Below are 11,133 nucleotides of genomic sequence, written 5' to 3'. Positions count from 1 at the left end.
CATTCAACAGTGCGATAACCCTTCACAAATCGCTCGTAAGTACAACTGAGCCAATTTACCGTTATGCCCCTGTAGTTACATCTAACTCCTTAAGTACCACTGATTCCTCTAATGAACAATAAGTCATAGTCCTACTATGACTGGGTTCTCTCTTCCAACAACAAGGGTGTGGCCACTATGTTCAAGACCTGGAATCGGCCCTTAAGGGAGCAATTTATCTACTCACTCCTGCTTTAGGGAAGGAGTGAATTCCATATTGTGTAATTGAGTTCTCAGCTCCCCAATCAAACAAATCCCAAAAAAGGTAAGCTTGTTAAGTTGGCAATCTGGCCACTCTCACCCATACTAATAAAAGGACCGTTTTCAAAGACAGGAGTTCATAAAACACTCAGGATTAAGGTCATGTCACCTATGGTCGTTTTAGTGAGATGTAAGTCTCAATTATCAACGACGTTATATAAAGAGACTAATCATCTCGTGGTTTAGTCTTATACAAATTCTTTGTATAGGATACCTCACTCGCATGTCTCCACATAAATGGTAAGGATCAGACCATCTGTAGCATGTTACAACACTTGTAACTATCTACAAAGCGAGTCGTATCCGTAGTGTCACCAAGATAAGGTATCCCTCATTTATCCTTATACTACAGTCCATTTAGGTTATTAGTTAAGGCATAATCCACTTGTATGTCTCACATACATGCTTAAGTTTACATGAAATAACCACGAATCTTAATTTATTGGATATGAGTAAATGCAAATAAAATAACTCTTATTTTATTAATAACAATGTGTACAAACTGTTTACAAACTACGAGACCCCGGGAGAATTAGGATACCAATCCCAACAATCTTCCACTTGTCCTAATGCCTCGGGAGACTCATGTACAATACATGAAAAAACTAGTACAATATACAATAAGCTAGGGCATACTCTATACCCCAGTATCATCCCTCATTTGTCCTAGACAAGATGCCACATGTCCTGTAGACCCAGACTCTCCAGATGACCCTCGAACAGTTTAGCCGTGAGAGCCTTTGTAAACTGATCAACAACGTTGTGCTTCGACGCGATCTTCGTGACTATCACATCACTGCGATGCACAATCTCCCTGATCAAATGATACTTCTGTTCAATATGATTGCCTCTACGATGACTCCGACGTTCTTTTGAATTTGCCACAGCTCCGCTGTTATCACAATAGAGAGTGTTCAATAAAGTCATATTTGGAACAACTTCCAAATTTGTAAGGAACTTCCTAAGCCAAATAGCCTCTTTAACAGCTTACAAGAGGCCACGTATTCGACTTCCATAGTGGAGTCTGCGATGTATCCTTGCTTGATGCTTCACCAAACTATAGCCCCTCCATTTAGAGTGAACACTGACCTTGATGTCGATCTCTGAGAATCTCTATCATTTTGAAAGTTAGTGTCTGTGTATCCGTAAGGATCAAATCCTTATCTCCACACGCGAGCATATAGTCTCTCGTTCTCTAAAGATACTTGAGAATCGTTTTGACCATCGTTCAGTGATCTAATCCTGGATTGGACTGATATCGACTGACAATCCCTACTACATAGCAAATGTCAGGTTTAGTACATAACATTTCATACATAAGGCTTTCAACAATTGAAGCATAGGGAATCTGGCTCATCTCCTCAACCTCTTAAGGTGTCTTAGGACACTGATCCTTAGACAAAACAACTCCATGCCTGAAGGGTAATAAACCCTTTTTGGAATTTTGCATCTTGTACTTGATCAACATTTGATCAATGTACAATGCCTGAGACAAGGCCAACCTCTTGCTCTTACGATCCCGAATGATCTGGATCCCTAGAACATACTACGCCTCTCCCAAATCTTTCATTTGGAATTGGGCAGCTAGCCACTTCTTAATGTCAGTCAGAAAACCAACGTCATTTCCAATGAGTAGGATATCATCCACATACAGTAGCAAGAAAGTTACTAAGCTGTTGATGATTTTCTTGTAAACACAAGGCTCATCAACGTTTTGATCAAAGCCAAACATTTGATCGCACTGTCAAATCTTATGTTCCACGATCTAAGCGCCTGTTTCAGCCCATAAATGGACCTATTAAGCTTGCAAAATCTTTGCTCATGATCTGGAACAATGAAACCCTCTAGTTGAGCCATGTAGATGGTCTCCTCAAGATTACCATTCAGAAAGGACCTATTAAGCTTGCAAAAGCTTGCAAAATCTTTGCTCATGATTTGTCATATCTCATAATCATAAAATGTGGCTATAGACAGGAGTATCTTGATAGATTTCAACACGACAACAGGTGAGAAAGTATCCTCATAGTCCACTCCCTCAACCTAGGTATAACTCTTTGCCACGAGTCTAGCCTTAAAGATCTGCACCTTTCCATCTACACCTTGTTTTCTCTTGTAGATCCACTTACACCCTATAGGTTTTACCTCATGAGGCAGATTCATCAGTTCCCAGACAGAGTTGAAGTACATAGACTCCATCTCATGGTTTATGGCTTTAATCCACTCATCTTTGTCAACATCCTCCATTGCTTGCATATAACACAATGGATCCTTGACCCCATCATCAGAAATGATGTTCTGGGCTTCAGTAGTCTCATCAGAATCTCATGTAAAACAAGCTTGTTTCATGGTTTATGATCCCCAATGTGGTCTTTTTCCAAGAAGATAGTATTTGTCGACACAAAAACATTGTTCTCACTCGGATCATAGAAGTATCCACCCCTTGTGTAAACCCCGAACTCTAAGTTTCCTAGATAAGCATGTTAGCCAAAGAAATTTTATATTAAATATTTAACCAATGGAAATCCATGTTATTTATAGGAGTTATGGAGGAAAGGAAAGAAAAACACATTAAATGAAAAGGTTCACTAATTGGTTTTGGCTGGAGGCACTAAATGTATGGGGTGATGTGGCGGTTTAATCCTTGAACTCGGGAGGCGGCAGGAAGATTGAAAAGAAGTGAAATTCAAAAGCATGGTTTCGGCAATTGGCATGAGCAAAGTTAGTGAAATCGGTGCCATTTGAAAGCTGGGAGAACCTAGTTTTTGAAGTTTTCTTTCCGGAAAAAGATTGCAAGAGGAGAAGAACAAAAAGTGAAGAATTTGTAGAAGAGGTAGAATTTCGGATTAATCAAAGCCCAAGGTGAATATTGGAAGCTCTAGGCCAAACCATGAGAAATTTTCAGCTCAAATTTCAAGGTAAGAAAGTTAATCAATTATAAACAAGTTTGTAGAAGGAAGTTTCTTGAAAAGAGTTCTGGATTTTTAGTTAAGAATTTTTGAATTTGAAATAGAGAATCTGTGCAGAAGCAGACAACTACTTGGGAAGAACAAGCAAACAGCTTACCGTGGAGAGCAAGAGCGAGATGAGGAGGATGAAGATCTCGCTCAAGATGATAATATCACTGATTTTGTGATGAGAATCTCGCTCAAGAAGGAAATCTCGCTAGAAATGTGGGTTGAATCTCGTTGGTGAGGAAGCAAAGCTTGTTAGAGGAGGTGAGTATTGCCAGGATGAAAGTTTTGCTAGGAAAAGCTTAATCTCGCTCATGATGAGGATCTCGCTCATGAGGATGAATTCACCTATGATGATTATCTCACTAGTAATGCTGTCTTTGTTGATGAAAGTTCCATGAGTAAATGAACTATTTGAGGTATTTTGCTAAGAATTCTAAGTAGTTTAACCAGGTATTATGTCCTTTCACGCCAAGAAGAGCTAGGAGAGGCATATAAACCGTTAAGAGCCCCGACGAGCTGTGAGTGACTAAGTGAAATTAATGTTTTCAATACGTATGCATATAAGGCCAAGTAAGTTACAGTGATGTTAATGGTGAATTTATACTCCCTCAAACAACAAATGGTTAATGAATAGCTAACGTATCTTCCCCGGCTTGTATATGTTTAACAGGCCAAGGTATGTTGTGAAATCATTACAAAAGTTAAGTTTCTAATGTTGAAATATGGTTCCTAGAGGAAGGCTATCATAGAATGAGTTCTTGTGTAAATGACATGCAATGAAACTTAATTTGATGCTACGAAATAACCCGATACTGAAGGACATGGAGAAGGTATCTGGGTAATAGTACCTAAAGTATTGACGGTACTTAGAAAACTCTACATGCACATAGGTAGTTCTGAATGAGAGGCCGAAGTATGGGTCTCCTAGGCCATACACCACCAAAGGGAGGCCGAAGTATGGGTCTCTTGGCCGGTAATAGACGTTGGGAGCTAGAGCATTGTAGGCTCGTTCTCAACTAAGGAATAATGATGTACAAGAATGGTTTAAAGCTATATTTAGAGAAAGTTTCTTGAGATACTCATCAGTATACTTACATGTTTATAGTGATGTAATGCATGATGTAACATGATTCTATAGTCACTCACTAGGCTACTAGCTCACAGATTTTCTGTGTTTTCCATTTACAGGTAGCGGTCAGATTCCTCAAGGTTGATTCTATTGCTGCTTGCCACTGAAAGGCCCGACTTATTAAGAAGACTTAGGTTGATGATCTGTTTATGTACACATGTTTTGAGAGGGACTAGAGCTTTGTTATAGATGTTTGGGCTCAACTGTAGATAATTTTTTCCATAGATGTTATGTCATGGCTATATGCATGTGTTTATATAATCTTACGTAGAACCATAAGGAGGCATGGTGTATGCATACATTATTAATGTTTAACAGTTTGGCATTTAGATTAACAGGCTAAGGTGGTGAGTGCTAGCGGTAGGACTAGTAACTACCATGGTCATATCCTCTTTCAGATTAAGAGGGTAATTTAGGAGGGGGTGTGACACCTTGTTTCCTTGGAGTAGCCTACAAAGAGGTAAACTTTCGAACGTGGTTCCAACTTCTTTGGGTTAGACACTAGCACGTGGGTCGGACATCTCCAAATCCTGAAGTAGTGTAAACTATTAATACGACCTCTCCATAGTTCAAAAGGTGTTTCAGAAACACTTTTCAAGGGAATGGTGTTTAAAATATAACATGCAGTCCCCACTGCAAATCCCCAAAACGAGTCTGGAAAATGAACATAACTCACTATAGACCGAATTGTTGGGGTTTGTGCCCTAAAATCTCGTGTCCTGTAGTTTGTAAACAACTTTTTATGAACACTTGTGATGTATAATATAAATGATATTTACTTCACTACTTGACTTTGCACATTTAGATGTTTTTTATTTTACCACAAACTAATAAACATAATATCCCTGGTTATCTTTATGTAACTTAAGCGTGTATGTAGTGACAAACAAGTAGATCATGTCTTAAGTGAAAACAAAAATAGTCTGTAGTATATGAATATAGGAGGGAAACCTTATCCTGGTAACACTACGGACACGACCTGCTTTGTGGAATTGTTACAAATATTGTGACTTGTCACAGATGGTCTGATCCTTATCATTCGTGTAGTGGACAAGCGAGTGGGGGCATTCTATACAAAGAATTTGTATAATACTTGACCTCAAAGTGTTAATGTCTTGACATATAACGCCATTCATGACTGAGACTTCACTTCATTAGGATGACCATAGGTAACATGACCTCAATCCTGAATGAGTTGAGAACTCCTCCATTGAGGGTGGTCCTTTGATTTGCATGGGTGCGAGGGGCCAAAACGCCGACTCAAACCTGCCATTTTGGGGATTCGTCTGATTTGGGAGCTAGGAACTCAACTTCACTCCTTCCCCAAAGTAGGGGTAAGTAGATAGACTGTTCTCTTAAGGGTTGATCCTAGGGCTTGAACGATGTGGCACCACACACCTTCTCATGGCCCGAGAGGTGTTCACAAAGAGTAGGACTATGTTGTATTATTCATTAGAGAGATCAGTGGTACTTAAGGAGGAAGTTGTAATTACAGGGGCAAAATGGTAAATTGGCCTATTGTAATTACAAGCATCTATGAACGGTCATCGCACTGATGATTGGTTATATCCAATGGACATAGAAATAAATCTATGGCAAGAAGAGTTCAACTGTCGGTCTTTAGTGGAATGTCTAGTAGTTAACGGATGGTGGATATCGTGACTAAAGAGTTTAGTCAACTATTCACACACCGTTAGAGCTTCGAGCCATAGGTTCATAAGGTCCCCTTGGTAGCTTGGATACAAGTTGAGAATCAGTTTTTGGGTAAGTTTGAAATGTTCAAATTGACAAGAGGGAGTCCAATTATATATGATATAATTAAATGAGTTAATTATATATGATATAATTAAATGAGTTAATTAAATATGATGTAATTAACTTTATCTATGAGATACATTAGTTTCGAAGAAATTGGATATAAATATGATTTATATCTAGTAGATGAAAATATTATAATTAATATATGATATTAATTTATATGTTATGAATATGATAAGATCACATTCATTGGACGGTTATAAAGGAAATGGGATGACGTCTATTCTGTTCTAAATAACGGATGAGTGCATTATAAATAGCTGACAGTGTGTTGAGAACTAAGGCACGGACATTGTGTTAAAGAAAGTGTCGTCGTTTAGAAAATCAGTGCCTATACGATAGTGACTGCACCATCGCTTACATATATGATATTCCTAAGCGATCACTTATCGATTACACCGATGCGCTATTAACTAAATGATCGTTTACCTTTTCACAAGCAATCGTTTAGTTCCCGATATTTACTAAACGATCGTATAAACTGATCGCTTAGTTTTTCCTACGCGATAGTTTGGACGATCGCGATTGCTCACTTTTTTCCTATATGATCGTTTACCTTTTCCTACACGATCGTTTAGACGATTGCTTACTTTTTCCTACACGATCGTATACTTCACCTAGACGTTCAAGCATCTTGTCTATGCGATAGACGACCTCATCTCCCACTTGCTTGATCGTTGTGTACTGTCTCTCTTCCTCCTTCCCTCTACCAAATCTAAACAAAGCCCACACTTTGGATTCTCACTCCAAGAATACTGAGGGATCTGCGTGGTGTTGTCTTCTCCATTTCCTTCTGTCCAAGTGGTGATTGTTCAAGGTAGACGGTTGGGTTTTAGACGTGCTGTGAAGAAGAAATCTTCATATGGTATGATCTCTTGATCTCTTTAGCATTATGAATGCATATTAGTATGTTTTGAATGTATATGCAGTAATTCTGTCACAATGAATTGGAAAGATCTGCTTCCACTCATAGGTACTCTTGAATAAGAGTTCTTTCACGAACCATGTCCAACATGGTTCTGTTTCTCCTTTCTGATACACCACTTTGCTGAGGTGTACCTGGGGCCAAGAGTTGGGACTTGATTCCATGTTCTATCATATAGTTCTGAAATTCGAGGTCCATATACCTTCCATCACGGTCAGATCATAGTTTTTTTTTATCTTCTTACCTAACATGTTTTCAACTTCAGCCTTATACTTCTTGAACTTGTAAAGAGCTTCAGAATTACGTTGCATTAGGTATAGATACCCGTACCTTAAATAATCATCTATGAAAGAGATGAAATATTCATACTCACCTTGAGCTCTAACATTCATCGGACCATAAAGGTATGAATGTATAAGCTCCAAGGTTTCCTTGGCTCTATAACCTTTTCCAGTAAAAGGTCATTTGGTCATCTTGCCTTCAAGGCATGATTCAAATACCGACAAGGAGTTTTCTTCTAAACTCTTTAGAAATCCACATTTCATCAACTTCTTAATCCTATTGAGGTTGATGTGACCTAACCGTAGATGCCAAAGATGGACGTTTTTCTTAGGAGAAACCTTTGGTCTTTTTGCAGTTGTCCTTGTACTGAACATTTTAGTATTAAGCAAGGCTTTTATGACTAATTACCTTAGTACATATAAGTTATTTTCCATTGAACCAAAACCATTCTCCATACCATTCTTGAAAATAAACACTTTACTCTCAGAAAAGGAAACGGTATAACCTTGTTCAATGAGATAAGAAACTAAGATTAAGTTCCTTTTGATATGAGGAGCTACAAAAACATTATCCATTAACGATAATGTTTCTTGTCCAAAAATAACTTCAGCCTGTCTACAGCAACAACTAAAACAAACTCATTAGTACCGACTTGAATAGTCAACTCTCCTTCTTCCAATATTTTCCAGTAACTAAATCCTTGGTAAGAAGAACTAATATGATTAGTAGCACCTGAATCAAGTATCTAGGCAGAATCATCATTCTCTACCAAACACGTCTCCAAGACAAATAAATCACATTTACTGTTTTTAGACTTCTTCCTCTTCTCGAGAGTAGTGGGATCAATATCAAAACCTAAATAAACTCCAAGTTACATTTCAGAGAACACTTCTCGTTGATGAACTTCACTAGAGTCAATAACAATTGCTTTCTCTTTTAGTCCCTTAACATTCAAGAAAGTCCGGAGATTATTTTTGGAACTGACCCTACTGGTTTCTTTGTCATCCATCCCTTTGTTCTCAAAAAGTGAGAACTAACATTCAAAAAATTAATGCAACGTGTCCATGATATGACGTACAATGACCATGTTCTCAATCCTTTTGGCCAATGCATCAGGTGTGCAAGCCACACCTTATATGCATTACGAACATTTCACGGTGCATCAAAGGTCGAGACTTGAGGACACTCATGGACCATGACAAACTCGAGGTCGTTTACCACAAAATATGTTTTAAAAGACTCTTTCTAATGTATGTAATCGGTCAAACAAAAAGAGGCAACTAACGAAAAATCATACATGTTGCTCAAAAGAAACACATTGATCTACGCTAGATTTTAGCAAATACTCATTGAAAAAACATCCAATACGATTTAGCAAAACTGAAATGAACCCCATATGGCATCTAGTTTCGACATGATGCTTCAAAGGTTTAGGACAAAAGCCATTGAAGGGTAATCAATTTATCCCTCCTCTGAATTGGGACATTCTTAACAAGTCATTAATACCAGAACAACTCTTGTTCCTATAACGACATCATTGATTTGGTCAAAAAATCATTAACTTTCTTAACGATTTCCCGTAAGTGTGACTTTTCATTTTAGATCCTAGTGTTCCGCCCCGAACAGCCAATTCGAAGGGAAAAAATCCTATTGGATCAAAAACTAAAGCGACCCTATCCATTTCTGGAGTTTATCTTGATATTGACGAACCGTACAAAACCATCCGAAGGGGGACACTACCAGGGCACCACGAGGCAGTGCAAGAAGATCTCACGGTATAAACCAACGAAGGAGACCACAGGACAAGTTGACATACATTCTTCACCCACTTACTATAAATACTCTCTCTGTCCACCTTGATATTGACTCATGCAAACACCATCCGAAGGGAGATGCTCCCAGGGCACCACGAGGCCATGCATGAATCTCACGGCGTGAACATTATGGGAGAAACATCAATGGAATTGACATATCATATATCTTTTCCTCACACTGAGTATTTTATAACCTAGGGTTTAGTTTACTTAGAAAAAACACGGCTAAGGATTTTAACTAAGTGACTTTTTAGGTTTGCCTAAAAGTAATACTTAATTTGGAAAGTTGAACAACTTTTGATCATTATTCATTAAACTCTTTAATGAAGTCTTTAATTAATTGTTGCATGCTTGTAGCAAATCTATCTAATTCACCATTCCAGGTAGGTTCCCAGGTAGGGGTATTCCATTTCCGCCAGCTTAAATACCTCAGCCTAGATAAAACCCACCTTAGACAAAAGGTCCCTAATCGATAGATTTAATACAAATTTATCTTTTATGAAAATCAATTTAATCCTAATAAACTAATTCAAAAGATGCGGCGAGGGCTCAACTTCGAGGTTTGGATGAAAAGGAAGATCCTGACATCATCCCACTTATGCGGTGCCACAAGGGGAAGCAGTAAACCCAGAAGTAGTTGAACGTATAGAGAAGGAAAGAGAATAAAGAAAGAAGGAATTGAAAGAGAATGAAGAAAAGATGGCACAAGTGCGCTAAATCATCGGCTCAGCTAATTTGGCTAGAAGGCTTCACGATGAGGAGGTTCGCCGTGTCAACGCAATGGTGGAGAAGGAAGAGAAGAAAAAGCTCGAAGATGATCATCGCATTGCGCTCACCTCTAAGCAACTCGAAAAAGAACTGTAAAAAGAAGAAGCTAAGAGGAACAAGAAGGACGAAAAAGAGTTGCGCTGAAGAGCCAAAGTGCAGCACAACATTGAGTTTAAGAGAAAAGAAAGAGAAGAATGGGAAATTGAAAAAGAAGAGTATGACAAAGAAAGGGCACGCATCAAACGACAAAGGACCTCCTTTACGACCATTCAGGAAAAAGGAAAGGAAAAGATGAAAGGCAGCAAGTCTTCGCCGGCCAGGAGGTGTCCAAAAGTATGAAAGGAAAATGATGACTTACTAATCGAGATGGGTTTCTTCCCTGCACCGGCCCCACTACAGATCTCATTATCAGCATCATAGTTGAGCTTGGATGGAACACTTTCTGTCAATGCCCATCCATAGTCATCCTAGAGGTAGTGCGGGCTTTTTGCCATGGTCGACTCAACGAAAGCAAGGATGTGGTGATCGTCGGTAGGAAGGTAGTGCCATTTAGCGCCCAGGACAACAATCAGCTCTATAAGTTAAAGGATTTCCTAGAAGCACCCGACAACAAGCTGATTGACGATGTCCACATACCAGGGAAAATAATTAACAATGTCCGCATTTATTCTTGAGTTTCTTCTATTGATGATAAGTGTAATCTTCAGGAAATTGTTCACAAACCAAACAATTAACGTTGTCCACATATCAGGGCAATTCTTCTATGTGGAACAGCTGCTCGTGCGGTAACACAACATTCACCTCAGATTCATTACGGTCATCCTCGGGATTTTCCAATCTGGACAAGTGATCCGCAACTTGATTCTCTATCCTCTTCTGATCAATTATCTCAATATCAAATTCTTGAAGGAAGAGAACCCATCTGATCAACCTCGGTTTTGCATCTTTTTTTGTAATTAAATATTTGATTGTCGAGTGATCAGTGTGAATGAATACCTTGTTTCCCAACAGATATGCCCTGAATTTCTCCAACGCAAAAATCACAGCCAGAAGTTCTTTCTCAATGGTGGTATAATTTATTTGAGCAGGGTTTAGAGTTTTATTAGTTTTCTTCTTTTGCGCTAATGTAGCCCCCATCGCATA

Source organism: Benincasa hispida, chromosome 3, assembly GCF_027475165.1.
Source record: "Benincasa hispida cultivar pf3 chromosome 3, pf3_genome.v1.1, whole genome shotgun sequence".
Classification (NCBI taxonomy): Eukaryota; Viridiplantae; Streptophyta; class Magnoliopsida; order Cucurbitales; family Cucurbitaceae; genus Benincasa; species Benincasa hispida.
Note: the sequence above shows the minus strand (reverse complement) of the source record.